This window comes from Hordeum vulgare, chromosome 3H, assembly GCF_904849725.1.
Source record: "Hordeum vulgare subsp. vulgare chromosome 3H, MorexV3_pseudomolecules_assembly, whole genome shotgun sequence".
Classification (NCBI taxonomy): domain Eukaryota; kingdom Viridiplantae; phylum Streptophyta; class Magnoliopsida; order Poales; family Poaceae; genus Hordeum; species Hordeum vulgare.
The window spans coordinates 58,570,898-58,585,529 of record NC_058520.1 but is presented as its reverse complement, the minus strand read 5'-3'; the positions used below and the strand labels follow the sequence as shown (position 1 = coordinate 58,585,529).

General features: G+C 43.3%; 1 pseudogene; it reads right to left on the bottom strand.

Moving 5' to 3' along the window:
• Positions 1-230: 230 nt before the first annotated feature.
• On the bottom strand, positions 231-850 carry LOC123439516 (annotated as a pseudogene).
• Between the last annotated feature and the right edge of the window lie 13,782 nt (positions 851-14,632).

Below are 14,632 nucleotides of genomic sequence, written 5' to 3'. Positions count from 1 at the left end.
GAATTTACAAATCCTCTAATTTTATTATGCGAGGGCGATGTTCTAGTGCCATTCAAACATGACATTTGAGACTTATAGAGAAAAATATTCCGAGTACCGTCCTTTTATTTATTGATTTAGAATAGCAAAAACAAAACAAAAAGATGAATACATGCCGAACATGAATAAATTACCATGATAGAATAGAAGCATTTTCAATTCGCCAAAAGAAGGAATAAATAGATGCATTTTCAAGCGGCTTTGGCCGGGGCGGGTGTAGGGGTAGAAGAAATCAGCTTGCATGTATCGCGACACTTGTTATCTGAGCTATCCTTTCCCTTTGCGCAATGCTTGAAGAAATCCATGTCTTTCTCTATGGCTTTATTATTGGCGGGGGTGGCCATGATGTAGGAAAATCTTGCAGCCATGTATGGGCAGTCGACGTAGCAGTGGTCGGTGCAAGTAGGATCAATGCATGCCTTGTCGCAGTCGGCGCCACATTGGGTAGAATAGTCCTTGACAGTCTTGTCGCCAGGGCAGCCACCATGCTTGTCGACGGATTCTTTCAGGGCATCCTGTCCTCCAGAAGTTTCTAGATTAAAGACTTCTTCCTTCTTTTCCCCGACCTTGGCGAGCTCTGTGAACAAGCGCTCGATGAAGGTGACACTAGTTGCCTCAGTGCTGCATGCCTTGTCGACCATGGCGGTGCACGTGGCGTCCTTTTTTCGCCCTTGCCACAGAGCTTGGAGTACTCGGTGAGGCAAGTGGGAGTAGCCTTCTCATGCCCCGAGGCCACCAACAAAGGTGATGTGGCCTCCGCCACCACAAGGGTGATGACGAGCAGCGACTCGGCCTTGCGCTTGGCATCCATCTTGTTGTCGATTTCTCTTTGATAGTTGGACCACCAACACTAGTGTTGATCGAGATACTTGCATTGCATTACATTTATATAGGCGATGACCCAGGGTCGGGGCAAGTGGTATGATAGTGAGGCCATCAGCCATTGGAGCTCCATAGACGCTAAATCTGGTGAATGCATACAAAACCGGCCAAAACATCCACCCGACCGAGGTCCAGTTTCTATTTAGGGAGCAAGATCTACTTTAGTACTAAAGGCATTCATATATGTGTGAGGTGTGTATTTTCTACTTATGTCTTTTAAGAAAAATCCTCAAATTTTTGGTAGACGGAAATTAGGTGTGGTATGCATGTGTTGTTGCTAAATTCTGCTTGCTAGTCCTCCTTTCCTGAATGAGACCGTCCCTTGGTCGTGAAGTGATGTGACACTGCTCCTCTCTTCGATGATACCTCCTGTCTCGTGCCTAGGCACTCGCCAATTAAAAATTTAGCAACTCAAACTTCTAATGGGATATGGTGCATATGAAAACTATGTGTCACCTATTTCAAAGAAAAAATATGTATTCTATATTAAAGAACTGTGGTCGAAATTTGGAAAGAATCATCACATAGTTGACAATATGTGAATTTCCTATTAGAGGTATGGAAATTGTGTAACAAAATATGGTCATCACATATTTTAATATTCTAATAGTTTAATTAAAATTGTTCATTAGGTAAGAAATTCATCAAGTTATTAAAACGTCGAAAAGGAAAAATATCTAAGAAATGAAAAGCTGGAAATGAAAACATGGTCATCTGGTACTAAAAGATAATATGATAAAAGGCAACATGGTCAAAACTAAGGAAGAAAAAACTAAGGGTAAAATTAAAATACAAGAAATAAGTAGGAGGATGAAGAGAGAAAATAAAACAAAAACATCACAAACAGAGAAGCAGAAAAAATAAAGGGAGCAAAAAAAGAACTAGCGCACATCGTTCGCTCACAACTGCTAAGTGCGCAAAATAACTATTATGTGCAGTATGAGCGGAATAGAATTCTTACAATCGGATGGCTTACTCGATGGGAGACCCTATATAGTGACCTACCTGCTAGAAACTCTAAAATCACTTGTTAAGGGATATCCTTTCTAAAGGTCACCATCATCTTGTTAGGCTCTTACATGTTGTGCATTGCATGTGCGCCACTTGTCGCACCGAGATGTCCTTCTTTTTTCATAGATTTGTTTGTTTAAAATGTTTATCTCTTGAACCATGCATCTAAAGTTAATAGATTTTGACTAAAAAATCAACAAAACCTGAAAAAACAGAAACCTAAAAACAAAAATAATGGGAAAAAATAACAACAAAAAAGTTTGAAAAAAACTAAACCCGGAAACAGGATTGTGGTTTTCACTTTTTTTCTCTTTTCAAGGATCACATTTTTATCCCGAGTTGTGATTCTCGTGCAACCAAATATGTGCTTCCGCAAGAAATGAAATTTTGCTTTTCATAGACGCAATTTTTTTCATTTTTTCGAAGAAGCAAAAGAAGTATGTTCTTCCACAAGAGGCGAATAGTGTTTCTTGTGGACGTACTATTTTTTCCATTTAAAAAAAATAGTTGTGTTTCTCTTAAAAACAAATCTTTGCTTTCCTTGGAAGCACTGTTTTTGTCCTTTTCCAAGAAGCACACATGTTTCAGAAAAATCGAATAACATTCACAAATTACTAGAAAATAAACATTTAATAAATTTTGAGTTAATGTTCTTTTTCAAATGTGCGAACATTTTCATGAATTAATGCACATTTTTATGAATTCATCATAATTTTTTAATTCATGATTTTTTTCTGAATTCATAACCATTTATTTGGATTCAAGAATGTTCATTTCAATTTCTCGACATTGTTCTGACTTAAAAACTGACCTAGATAAAAAAAGTAGGTAAAAAACTAATCTAAGAAAAAATAGGTGTGAAAAAAGAGTATGTGTGTCGGGACCCCGATCCTAAGTCATACAATTCCAGCTTGTAACACATTATATCACTTTGTGGCCTCACGCATGATAATCACCATGGCTGCCACCTTAGCTTGGCGGGGACCGTTTGCGTCTTTTGGCTCACGTATATGACTATGTCACCAACAATCATATGTCAGAGAACCCGGATAGACATGACTAGCTTTAAACCCAAGTGGCACATCCGTACAGGAACATGCATACATAACCCAACAAAGCAAGTGTCGGTCAACAACGGAGAGGCAATAATAAAATGGTTATTATCATATTTTCTTGTTCATGATAATTGTCTATTTTTCATGATATAATTGTATTAACAGGAAACAATAATAGATGTGTGAATAAATAGATCACAATGTGTCCCTAGCAAGCCTCTAGTTGGCTAGCTCGTTGATCAATAGATGGTTGTGGTTTCTTGATCATGGACATTGGATGTCATTGCTAACGGGATCACATCATTAGGAGAATGATGTGATGGACAATACCCAATGCTAAGCATAGCACTAGATCGTGTATTTCGTATGCTAAAGCTTTTCTAATGTCAAGTATCTTTTCCTTCAACCGTGAGATTGTGCAACTCACAGATACCGTAGGAGTGCTTTGGGTGTATCAAACGTCACAACGTAACTGGGTGACTATAAAGGTGCACTACGGGTATCTCCGAAAGTATCTGTTGGGTTGGCACGAATCGAGATCGGGATTTATCACTCCGTGTGACGGAGAGGTTTCTCTGGGCCCACTCGGTAGAACATCATCATAATGAGCTCAATGTGACTAAATAGTTAGTCACGGGATGATGTGCTACGGAACGAGTAAAGAGACTTACTGGTAATGAGATTGAACAAGGTATAGGGATACCGACGATCGAATCTCGGGCAAGTTCTATACCGACAAACAAAGGGAATTGTATAAGGGATTGATTGAATCCTTGACATCGTCGTTCATCCGATGAGATCATCGTGGGACATATGGGAGCCACCATGGGTATACAGATCCCGCTGGTGTTTATTGGCCAGGGAGGTGTCTCGGTCATGTCTGCATGCCTCCCGAACCCGTAGGGTCTACACACTTAAGGTTCGATGACGCTAGGGTAGTAGGGAATTGTTATGCGAGGTTACCGAAAGTTGTTTGGAGTCCCAGATGAGATCCCGGACATCACGAGGAGCTCCGGAATGGTCCGGAGGTAAAGATTGATATATAGGATGGATGGGTTTGGACGCCGGAAATGTTTCGGGCACCACCGGCAATGTGTCGGGACCACCGGAAAGGCTCCGGAGGCCCACTGGGAGGGGCCACCAGCCCCGGGAGGCTACATGGGCCAAGTGTGAGAGGGAACCAGCCCCTGGGTGGGCTCGTGCGCCCCCCACACCCAGCCCAAGGCGCCAAGAGAGGGAATGGGGCAACCCTAAGTCAGGTGGGCCTAAGGCCCACCAGGGGGTGCTCCACCCCCTCCTCCCCTCCTGGCCGCCACCTCCTGCCCCATCTAGGGCTGCCGCACCCCTTAGGGGTGGGAACCCTAAGGGGGCGCCACCCTGCCCTTCCCCCTATATATAGTGGGTTTTGGCCATTGGAGACACGAAAATTTCTATCTCTCTCAGCGCAGCCCTGCTTCTCTTCTTCCTCGTGTCCCACGGTGCTTGGCAAAGCCCTGCGGGAGACCTTGTCGCTCCATCGCCACCACGCCGTCGTGTTGTCGGAGCTCTTCCCCAACCTCTCCCTCCTCCTTGCCGGATCAAGGTGCGGGAGATGTCACCGGAATGCACGTGTGTTGAACGTGGAGGTGGAGTGGTTCAACACTAGATCGGAATCACACCATGATTTGAATCGCAGCGAGTACGACTCCATCAACCGCGTTCTAGAAACGCTTCCGCTTAGCGATCTTCAAAGGTATGAAGATGCTCTCACCCCTCTCTCGTTGTTGGTTTCTCCATAGGAAGATCTTAATATGGCATAGAAATTTTTTTGAATTTTGCTACATTACCCAACAAATAGGCCGACAGGGGTTGAGTTACCGGAACTCAATGTGCGGTAGTAGCTAGTCTTGGCACACCAACACAAGATCTCGGGTGGTGAGTGCGAAATAAATGAGACAACCCACCACGTACTCCTACATGTCCTCTCATTGCTACGTTTACCGAAAGAGGTTCACATACTTAACCCTCATCGGTAGGACATGATCATTCCAATTCATCACCCAGATGATCAAACCAGCTCAACTCTAAGCATAGCAAGCATAACAGGGTAATGGCACAACATGTCTCATGCATCTACTAGGTATGCTAGGTATCTTGGTTTAGCTATTTACTGTAACAATGATAGGTCATGCAAAGGAATGGGTTCATCTACGTAACACAAGTAGCACTTGAATCATCTTGTCCTAATGCATTGAAACGAGAGCAAGAGCGATAGAGTGCGATTTCATTGGTCAGAAGAACTCAGCTATTCTTTGATGTCAGTGATAAATACATCTCGCAGGTCTATCAACAAGATCAAACAAGTAAGAATTTAGGCACGACAAATTCTTCACAATGATGCATGAGTATGGCATGTTAACATGATTTTGGTTTTGTCTAATGCAGGTGGTCATAAGTTAAATGGAAGTTATTTGATCATTATAGATCAATTTCAAACCCATTTATAACCATTCATATGTATTTATTGAAATTTTCATATTCAACAAGTTTAAGTTGTTCAAACAGTCATGAAAATGGTACCATCTGATTCCTTGCATTTTTGATAACTTTTCATAAATAATATACTTCATTTGGAGCTATGGTTGAATTTCTATGAACTTTTGAAGTTTTGAACATTTTCTGGAATTAAATAAATCCAGAAATGGTTTACTGCATGAGCAAGTCAACCGACCAAGTGCCAGGTCAAACCTGACCAGTAGGGGCCACTGTTCAGTGACCCGGGGCTAATCCCCGTGCTGACCCGCCCTAATTGGGGGTTTGACCACCTGCGGGCACGCTGGTTAGTGGCTGATGGGGGCGATTAGGACTAATGGCCACGCCACGTGGGCGCCCACCGGAGTCTGGCCGACAGCGACCGAATACGTAGCGGGGGCTCACCGGAGTTGCCCTAATTGGCGCTACAGAGCATGGATCCAGGCGCCGAGAGCTCTAGGATTAAGCCCAGGCTCGGCCTCACCCAACACGCCCAACACGAGGAGCTAGGGCGGCCGGATTTGGCGCCGATGATAAGTTGGGCGGCGTCAGCGGCGCGGGCTCGGCGGCAGCTGCAGCTAGGGGCACGGGAGGACCACGGGGATAGGGGAATGGGTTGTGCGGCTCATCACGAGGAGGATAGAGCCAACGACGACCTCAGGGAGGCCTTCTAGCTGGCGAATCGGCGACGCGGTTGTCGACGACCGGAGGTTGAAGACGACATGGCTGGCAGCGATGCAGGGGCGACTGAGCTCAATTATTCCAGCGAGGAAGAGCACTCGTGGTGGCGGAGGCGATGAGCAGCTCAGGGGGGCGTAGAAGTGACGATGGCTGTGGTGGTGCCCGATGGTGACGGCAGCGCGCTCTGGTCCGAGCGAGAGGGAGAAGAGGGATAGGAAGAAAGCAAGAGGGAGAGACCAGAGGGGATAAGGGATAGGGCATCGGGGCCTCCGTGGACTCGCTAGAAGGGGGACTGAGCCACGACGAAGCAGGAAGTGGCCGAGGCTCTCGGGTGCACGCCACGCCTCTCCTCTGCCTACTGGCTGGAGGTAGAAGACGGGGTTGCCCCTGGGGGCTGGGCTAGCCAGGTAAGTGGCGAGGTTTGTTCTTTTTCCTTTTTTCTATTTCATTTATTTTCTAATTTCAGATATTTTTTTGGCTTTTTATATAAATATAAAACCATTTGTAAATTTATCCTGATAACAGTCATGTGGGCTACATCTCCATGATACGTCCATTTTACATCAGGCTTTCATGTTAATATTTATCGCTTCCTGGGCTGTCATTTCACCTCACGGTACAATACTTATGCCTTTTCTCTCTTATTTTGCGAGGTTTACATGAAGAGGAAGAATGCTGGCACCTGGAATTCTGGCCTGAAAATGGAGCAAGTTTGAGATACCTATTGTGCGCAACTCCAAACGCCGTAAAAATAAACGAGTATTTTTTCGGGATTTATAAAAAATACTGGACCGGAGAAGTGTGAGAGGGGCGCTAGCAGGTGGCCACAAGCGTGCTAGGCGCGGCCACCCCCTGGCCGCGCCTAGGGCGCTTGTGGGCACCCAGCTGGCCCTCTGCCCCCCCCCCCTCTTCTGCTATATGAAGGGTTTCGTTCCGAAAAAAATCAGGAGGAGGCTTTTTTGAGGATTTGCTGCCGCCACGAGGCGGAACTTGAGCATAACCAATCTAGAGCTCCAGCAGGACGATCCTGCCGGGGAAACTTCCCTCCCGGAGGGGGAAATCGTCGCCATCGTCATCACCAAGACTCCTCTCATCGGAGGGGACTCGTCACCATCAACATCTTCATCAGCACCATCTCATCTCCAAACCCTAGTTCATCTCTTGTAACCAATCTCCGTCTCGCGACTCCGATTGGCACTTGTAACGTTGCTAATTGTGTTAATTACTCTTTGTAGTTGATGCTAGTTGCATTACTTGGTGGAAGAGTTTATTTTCAGATCCTTGATGCTACTCATTACCTCTCTGTTCATGAATATGATAATGCTTTGTGAGTAGTTACTTTTGTTCCTGAGGACATGGGATAAGTCATGCTAATAGTAGTCATGTGAATTTGGTATTCGTTCGATATTTTGATGTGTTGTATGTTGTTTTTCCTCTAGTGGTGTTATGTGAACATCGACTACATAACACTTCACCATTATTTGGGCCTAGAGGAAGTCATTGGGAAGTAGTAAGTAGATGGTGGGTTGCTAGAGTGACATAAGCTTAAACCCTAGTTTATGCGTTGCTTCGTAAGGGGCTGATTTGGATCCACTACTTTAATGATATGGTTAGACTTTGTCTTAATTCTTCTTTCGTAGTTGCGGATGCTTGCGAGAGGGGTTAATCATAAGTGGGATTCTTGTGCAACTAAGGGCAGTACCCAAGCGTCGGTCCACCCACATATCAAACTATCAAAGTAACAAACGTGAATCATGTGAACATGATGAAAACTAGCATGACAGAAATTCCCTCTGTCCCCGGGAGCGTTTTCCTCCTATAAGACTTTGTCCAGGCTGGTCCCTTGCTACAAAAGGATTGGGCACTTTGGTGCACCGTTGCAACATTTGTTACTTGTTTCTTTCTACGAATTATCTCACCACACAATCACTTGTTACCGATAATTTCAGTGCTTGCAGATATTTCCTTGCTGAAAACCACTTGTCAGATCCTTCTGCTCCTCGTTGGGTTCGACACTCTTACTTATCGAAAGGACTATGATAGATCCCCTATACTTGTGGGTCATCAAGACTCTTTTCTGGCGCCGTTGCCGGGGAGTGAAGCGCCTTTGGTAAGTGGAACTTGGTAGGGAAGCATTCATATAGTGTGCTGAAATTTATTGTCACTTGTCACTATGGGAACTAATCCTTTGAAAGGCTTGTTCGGGGTATATGCACCTCGAACAGAAGCACAAATATTTGCTCCTCAACCTGCTGCACCTACTGAAAATATTTTCTTTGAATTTCCTTCGGGTATGCTTGAAAAACTGTTGGCTAATCCTTTTACACGAGATGGAACATCACATCCACACTTGCATCTAATCTGTGTAGATGAAGTTTGTGGTTTATTTAAGCTTGCAGGTTTGCCCGAGGATGAGGTCAAGAAGAAGGTCTTTCCTTTATCTTTGCAGGATAAGGCGTTGACATGGTATAGGCTATGTGATGATACTGGATCATGGAACTACAATCAGTTGAAATTGGAATTTCATCAAAAGTTTTATCCTATGCATTTAGTACATCGTGATCAGAATTATATTTATATTTTTTGGCCTCGTGATAGAGAAAGCATCGCTCAAGCTTGGGGGAGGCATAAATCAATGTTATATTCATGCCACAACCATGAGCTCTCGAGAGAAATTATCATTCAGAACTTCTATGCTCGGCTTTCTCATGATGATCGCACCATGCTTGACACTTCTTTTACCAGTTCTTTTATGAAGAGAGATATTGACTTCAGATGGAATTTATTGGAGAGAATTAAACACAACTCTGAAGATTGGGAGCTTGAAGAAGGTAAGGAGTCACGTATGAATTTCCAGTTTGATTGCGTTAAATCCTTTGTTGAAACAAATACTTTTTGTGACTTTAGCGCTAAGTATGGACTTGACTCTGAGATAGTAGCTTCATTGTGTGAATCATTTGCTGCTCATATTGATCTCCCCAAAGAGAAGTGGTTTAAATATCATCCTCCTTTAGAAGTCAATGTAGTTAAACCCAATCCAGTTGAAGAGAAAGTCATTGCCTATAGTGATCCTATTGTTCCCAGTGCTTACATTGAGAAACCACCTTTCCCTGTTAGGATAAGGATCATTCTAAAGCTTCAACTGTGATACGTAGAGGCTACATTAGAGCACCTACACCCCCAGAGCAAATTAGAGTTGAACCTAGCATCGCTATTATCAAAGATCTCCTGTCCGACGATGTTGTGGGACATAATATTCACTTCTGTGAAGATGCTGCTAGAATTGCTAAACCTCACGCTAGAGACAAACATAGGCCTATTGTTGGCTTGTTGTTTTTGTTAAGATAGGAGATCATTGTTATCATGGTTTATGTGACGTGGGTGCCAGTGTTAGTGCAATACCTCAATCCTTATACGGTGAAATTAAGACGAGATTGCACCTGTTGACATAGAGCCTATTGATGTCACTATTCAGCTTGCCAATAGAGATACTATCTGCCCTGTGGGAATTGTTTGGGATGTTGAAGTCTTGTGTGGTAAAACGAAGTATCCTGCTAATTTCCTCGTTCTTGCTACCGCACAAGATAGCTTTTTGTCCCATCATATTTGGAAGACCTTTTCTCAATACTGTCAATGCTCATATTGATTGTGAGAAGCAAACTGTTACTGTTGGCTTTGAAGGTGTGTCACATGAGTTCAATTTCTCCAAGTTTGGTTGACAACCTCGTGAAAAGGAGTTACCTAGTAAGGATGAAACTGTTACCTTAGCTTCTATTGTCATGCCTTCTACTGATCCATTAGAGCAATACTTGCTTGAGCATGAAAATGATATGCATATGGATGAAAGGGATGAGATAGATAGAGTTGTCTTAGAACAATATCCTATCCTTAAGAATAACTTGCCTGTTGAACTGCTTGGGGATCCGCCCCCACTAAAGGGTGATCATGTGTTCGAGCTTAAACAGTTGCCTGATACTCTTAAGTATGCCTATCTTGATGAAAAAGAGATATATCATGTTATAATTCATGCTAGCCTCTCAGAGCATGAAGAAAAGAAGTTAGTAAATCTCTGAGAAAGCACCGTGCTGCTATTGGATATACTCTTGATGATCTTAAGGGCATTAGTCCCACTCTATGCCAGCACAAGATTAAAACTGATCCTGATTTCAAACCAGTTGTTGATCATCAACGGAGATTAAATCCTAAGTTGAAAGAGGTAGTAAGAAAAGAAATACTAAAGCTCCTAGAAGCAGGTATTATCTATCCTGTTGCTCAAAGCCATTGGGTGAGTCCGGTGCATTGCGTCCCTAAGAAGGGAGTCATTACCGTTGTCCCTAATGATAAGGATGAATTGATCCTAGAGAGGATTATTACGAGCTATAGGATGGTGATCGATTTTAGGAAATTGAATAAAGCCACTATGAAGATCATTACCCTTTGCCTTTTATCGACCAAATGCTAGAAAGACTGTCTAAACACACACACTTCTGCTTTCTAAACGGTTATTCTGGTTTCTCCCAAATACCAGTTGCACAATCTGATCAGGACAAAACCACTTTCACCTGCCCTTTCGGTACCTTTGCTTATAGACGTATGCCTTTTGGCTTATGTAATGCACCTGCCACCTTTCAAAGATGTATGATGGCTATATTCTCTAACTTTTGTAAAAAGATTGTTGAGGTTTTCATGGATGACTTCTCCATTTACGGGTCTTCCTTTGATGATTGCTTCAGCAACCTTGATCGAGTCTTGCAGAGATGTAAAGACACCAATCTTGTCTTGAACTGGGAGAAGTGCCACTTTATGGTTAATGAAGGCATCGTCTTAGGACATAAGATTTCTGAAAGAGGTATTGAAGTCGATAAGGCTAAGGTTGATGCAATCGATAAAATGCCATACCCCATAGATATCAAAGGTAGAAGAAGTTTCCTTGGTCATGTTGGTTTCTATAGAAGGTTCATTAAAGACTTCTTTAAGATTTCTAGGCCTCTTACCAATCTCTTGCAAAAGGATATTCCTTTTGTTTTTGACGATGATTGTGAGGAAGCCTTCGAAATACTTAAGAAGGCTTTGATAACTGCACCTATTGTTCAACCACCTGATTGGAACCTACCTTTTGAGATCATGTGTGATGCTAGCATTGTGTTGTTGGTGTTGTCCTAGGGCAAAGAGTTGACAAGAAGTTGACTGTTATTCACTATGCTAGTAAAACTCTAGACAATGCCCAGAGAAACTATTCCACTACGGAAAAGGAGTTCTTAGCAGTCGTGTTTGCATGGGAAAAGTTCAGGTCTTACATAGTTGATTCAAAAGTCACTATTCACACTAATCATGTTGCTATTAAGTACCTCATGGAGAAGAAGGACGCTAAACCTAGACTTATCATATGGGTTCTCTTGCTACAAGAATTTCATTTGCACGTTGTCGACAGGAAGGGTGTTGATAATCCCATAGCAGATAACTTGTCTAGGTTAGAGAACGTTCTTGATGACCCACAACCTGATGATAGCTTTTCCGATGAGCAATTGAATGTCATCAATACTTCACATAGTGCACCATGCTATGCTGATTATGCAAACTATGTCGTCGCCAAATATATACCACCTAGTTTCACATACCAGCAAAAGAAGAAATTCTTCTTTGACTTGAGACATTACTTTTGGGATGATCCTCACCTTTATAAGGAAGGAGTAGATGGTGTTATTAGACGTTGTGTACCTGAACATGAACAGGGACATATCCTACAGAAGTGTCACTCCGAGGCCTATGGAGGACACCATGCGGGAGATAGAACTGCACACAAGGTATTGCAATCAGGTTTCTATTGACCCACTCTCTTCAAGGATGCCCGTAAGTTTGTCTTGTCTTGTGACGAATGTCAAAGAGTAGGTAACATCGGTAAACGTTAGGAAATGCCTATGAACTTTTCACTTGTCATTGAACCATTTGATGTCCGGGGCTTTGATTATATGGGACCTTTTCCAAAATCCAACGGGTATACTCACATCCTGGTTGCTGTTGACTACATCACTAAGTAGGTAGAAGCTATCCCCACTATTAGTTTTGATCACACCACTTCTATCAGGATGCTTAAAGAAGTTATTTTCCCTAGATATCTAATGACCGACGGTGGTTCACATTTCATTCATGGTTCTTTCCGTAAAACGCTTGCTAAGTATGATGTCAACCATAGAATTGCGTCCCCTATCACCCTTAGTCCAGTGATCAAGTAGAGCTAAGCAATAGAGAGATTAAACTAATTCTACAAAAGACTGTCAACACGTCTAGAAAGAATTGGTCTAAGAAGCTAGATGATGCACTGTGGGCTTATAGAACTGCCTATAAGAATCCCATGGGCATGTATCCGTACAAAATGGTGTACGGTAAAGCATGTCATTTACCTCTTGAGCTAGAGCATAAAGCTTATTGGGCAATCAAAGAGCTCAACTTTGATTTCAAACTTGCTAGTGAAAAGAGGTTATTTGACATTAGCTCGCTTGATGAATGGACGACTCAGGCATACGAGAATGCCAAGTTGTTCAAAGAAAAGGTTAAGAGGTGGCAGGATAAGAGGATACAAAAGCGTGAGTTCAATGTAGGTGATTATGTCTTGCTATATAATTCTCATTTAAGATTTTTTGCAGGCAAGCTTCTCTCTAAATGGGAAGTGATACGTCTCCAACGTATCTATAATTTTTGATGGTTTCATGCTATTATCTTGTCAAACTTTGGATGTTTTGCATGCCTTTTATATATTTTTTGGGACTAACTTATTAACTCAGTTCCAAGTGCCAGTTCCTGTTTTTTCCATGTTTTTGACCCCTTTCAGAGGACATTTTGAAACGGAGTCCAAACGGAATAAAATCCCCAAAAAGAATTTTTCCATAACGGAAGAAGATCAGGAGACTTGAGAGCCAAGGCAGGAGGGCCCAGGGGCCCCACAAGCCCTCACCCCGCGGCCAGGGGGAGGCCGTGGCCCATAGGCTTGTGGGCCCCCTGGACGCCCTCTGCCCTAGGGGTTGCGCCTATATATTCCCTAAAAATACCAAAAAATCAGGAGATCACCGAAAGTACTTTTCCGCCGCCGCAAGCTTCTGTCTCCACAAGATCCCATCTGGGGCACGTTCTGGTGCTCTGCCGGAGGGGGGATTCGGATACGGAGGGCTTGTTCATCAACACCATGACCTCTCCTATCATGCGTGAGTAGTTCACCATAGACCTACGGGTCCATAGCTAGTAACTAGATGGCTTCTTCACTCTCTTGGATCTTCAATACAAAGTTCTCCATGATTTTCATGTAGATCTATCCGATGTAATCTTCTTTTGCGGTGTGTTTGTCGAGATCCGATGAATTGTGGATTTATGATCAGATTATCTATGTATCTTAACTGAGTTTCTTCTAATCTCTCTTATGCATGATTTCATATCCTTGTAATTCTCTTCGCGTTGTGGGTTCCGTTTGGCCAATTAGATCTATGATTCTTGCAATGGGAGAAGTGCTTGGTTTTGGGTTCATACTGTGTGGTGACCTCACCGAGTGACAGAAGGGGTAGCAAGGCACGCATCATGTTGTTGCCATCAAGGGTAAAAAGATGGGGTTTTCGTCATTGGTTTGATATTATCCCTCTACATCATGTCATCTTGCTTAAAGCATTACTCTGTTCGTCATGAACTCAATACACTAGATGCATGCTGGATAGCGGTCGATGTGTGGAGTAATAGTAGTAGATGCAGAAAGTATCAGTCTACTTGTCGCGGACATGATGCCTATATGTATGATCATGGCCTTAGATATCGTCATGACTTTGCGCAGTTCTATCAATTGCTCGACAGTAATTTGTTTACCCACCGTGATACTTGCTATTTTGAGAGAAGCCTCTAGTGAACACTATGGCCCCGGGTCTACTCCACACCATATTTTCAGCCTTACACTTTTTACTTCGTTGCACTTTCCACCTTCAGATCTCACTTTGCAAACAAACTTGAAGGGATTGACAACCCCTTTGAAGCGTTGGGTGCAAGCTTGTTTGTGTTTGCGCAGGTACTCTGGACTTGACGAGACCCTCCTACTGGATCGATACCTTGGTTCTGAAACTGAGGGAAATACTTACTGCTCCTGTGCTGCATCACCCTTTCCTCTTCAAGGGAAAACTAACGCGAGCTCAAGAGACGACGAAAGGATCTCTGGCACCACTCTCGGGGAACGACTTTTGTTGACGTAGCAGAAGGATTTATGGCGTTGTTGCCGGGGAGGAAGATCAAGTAAAGAACTCATCCAAGTAGGTGTTGCAAACTCATCTCTTGCATTTACTTTGTTTGCCAGTTGCCTCTCATTTCCTCTCCCCCACTTCACCAATTTGCCTTTTTCGTTTGCCTTTTCGTGTGCCCCTTTCTCTCGCTTGCTTTCTGTTCGTCTGTGTGGGATAGTCTACATGTCCTCATGGCTAGATCCA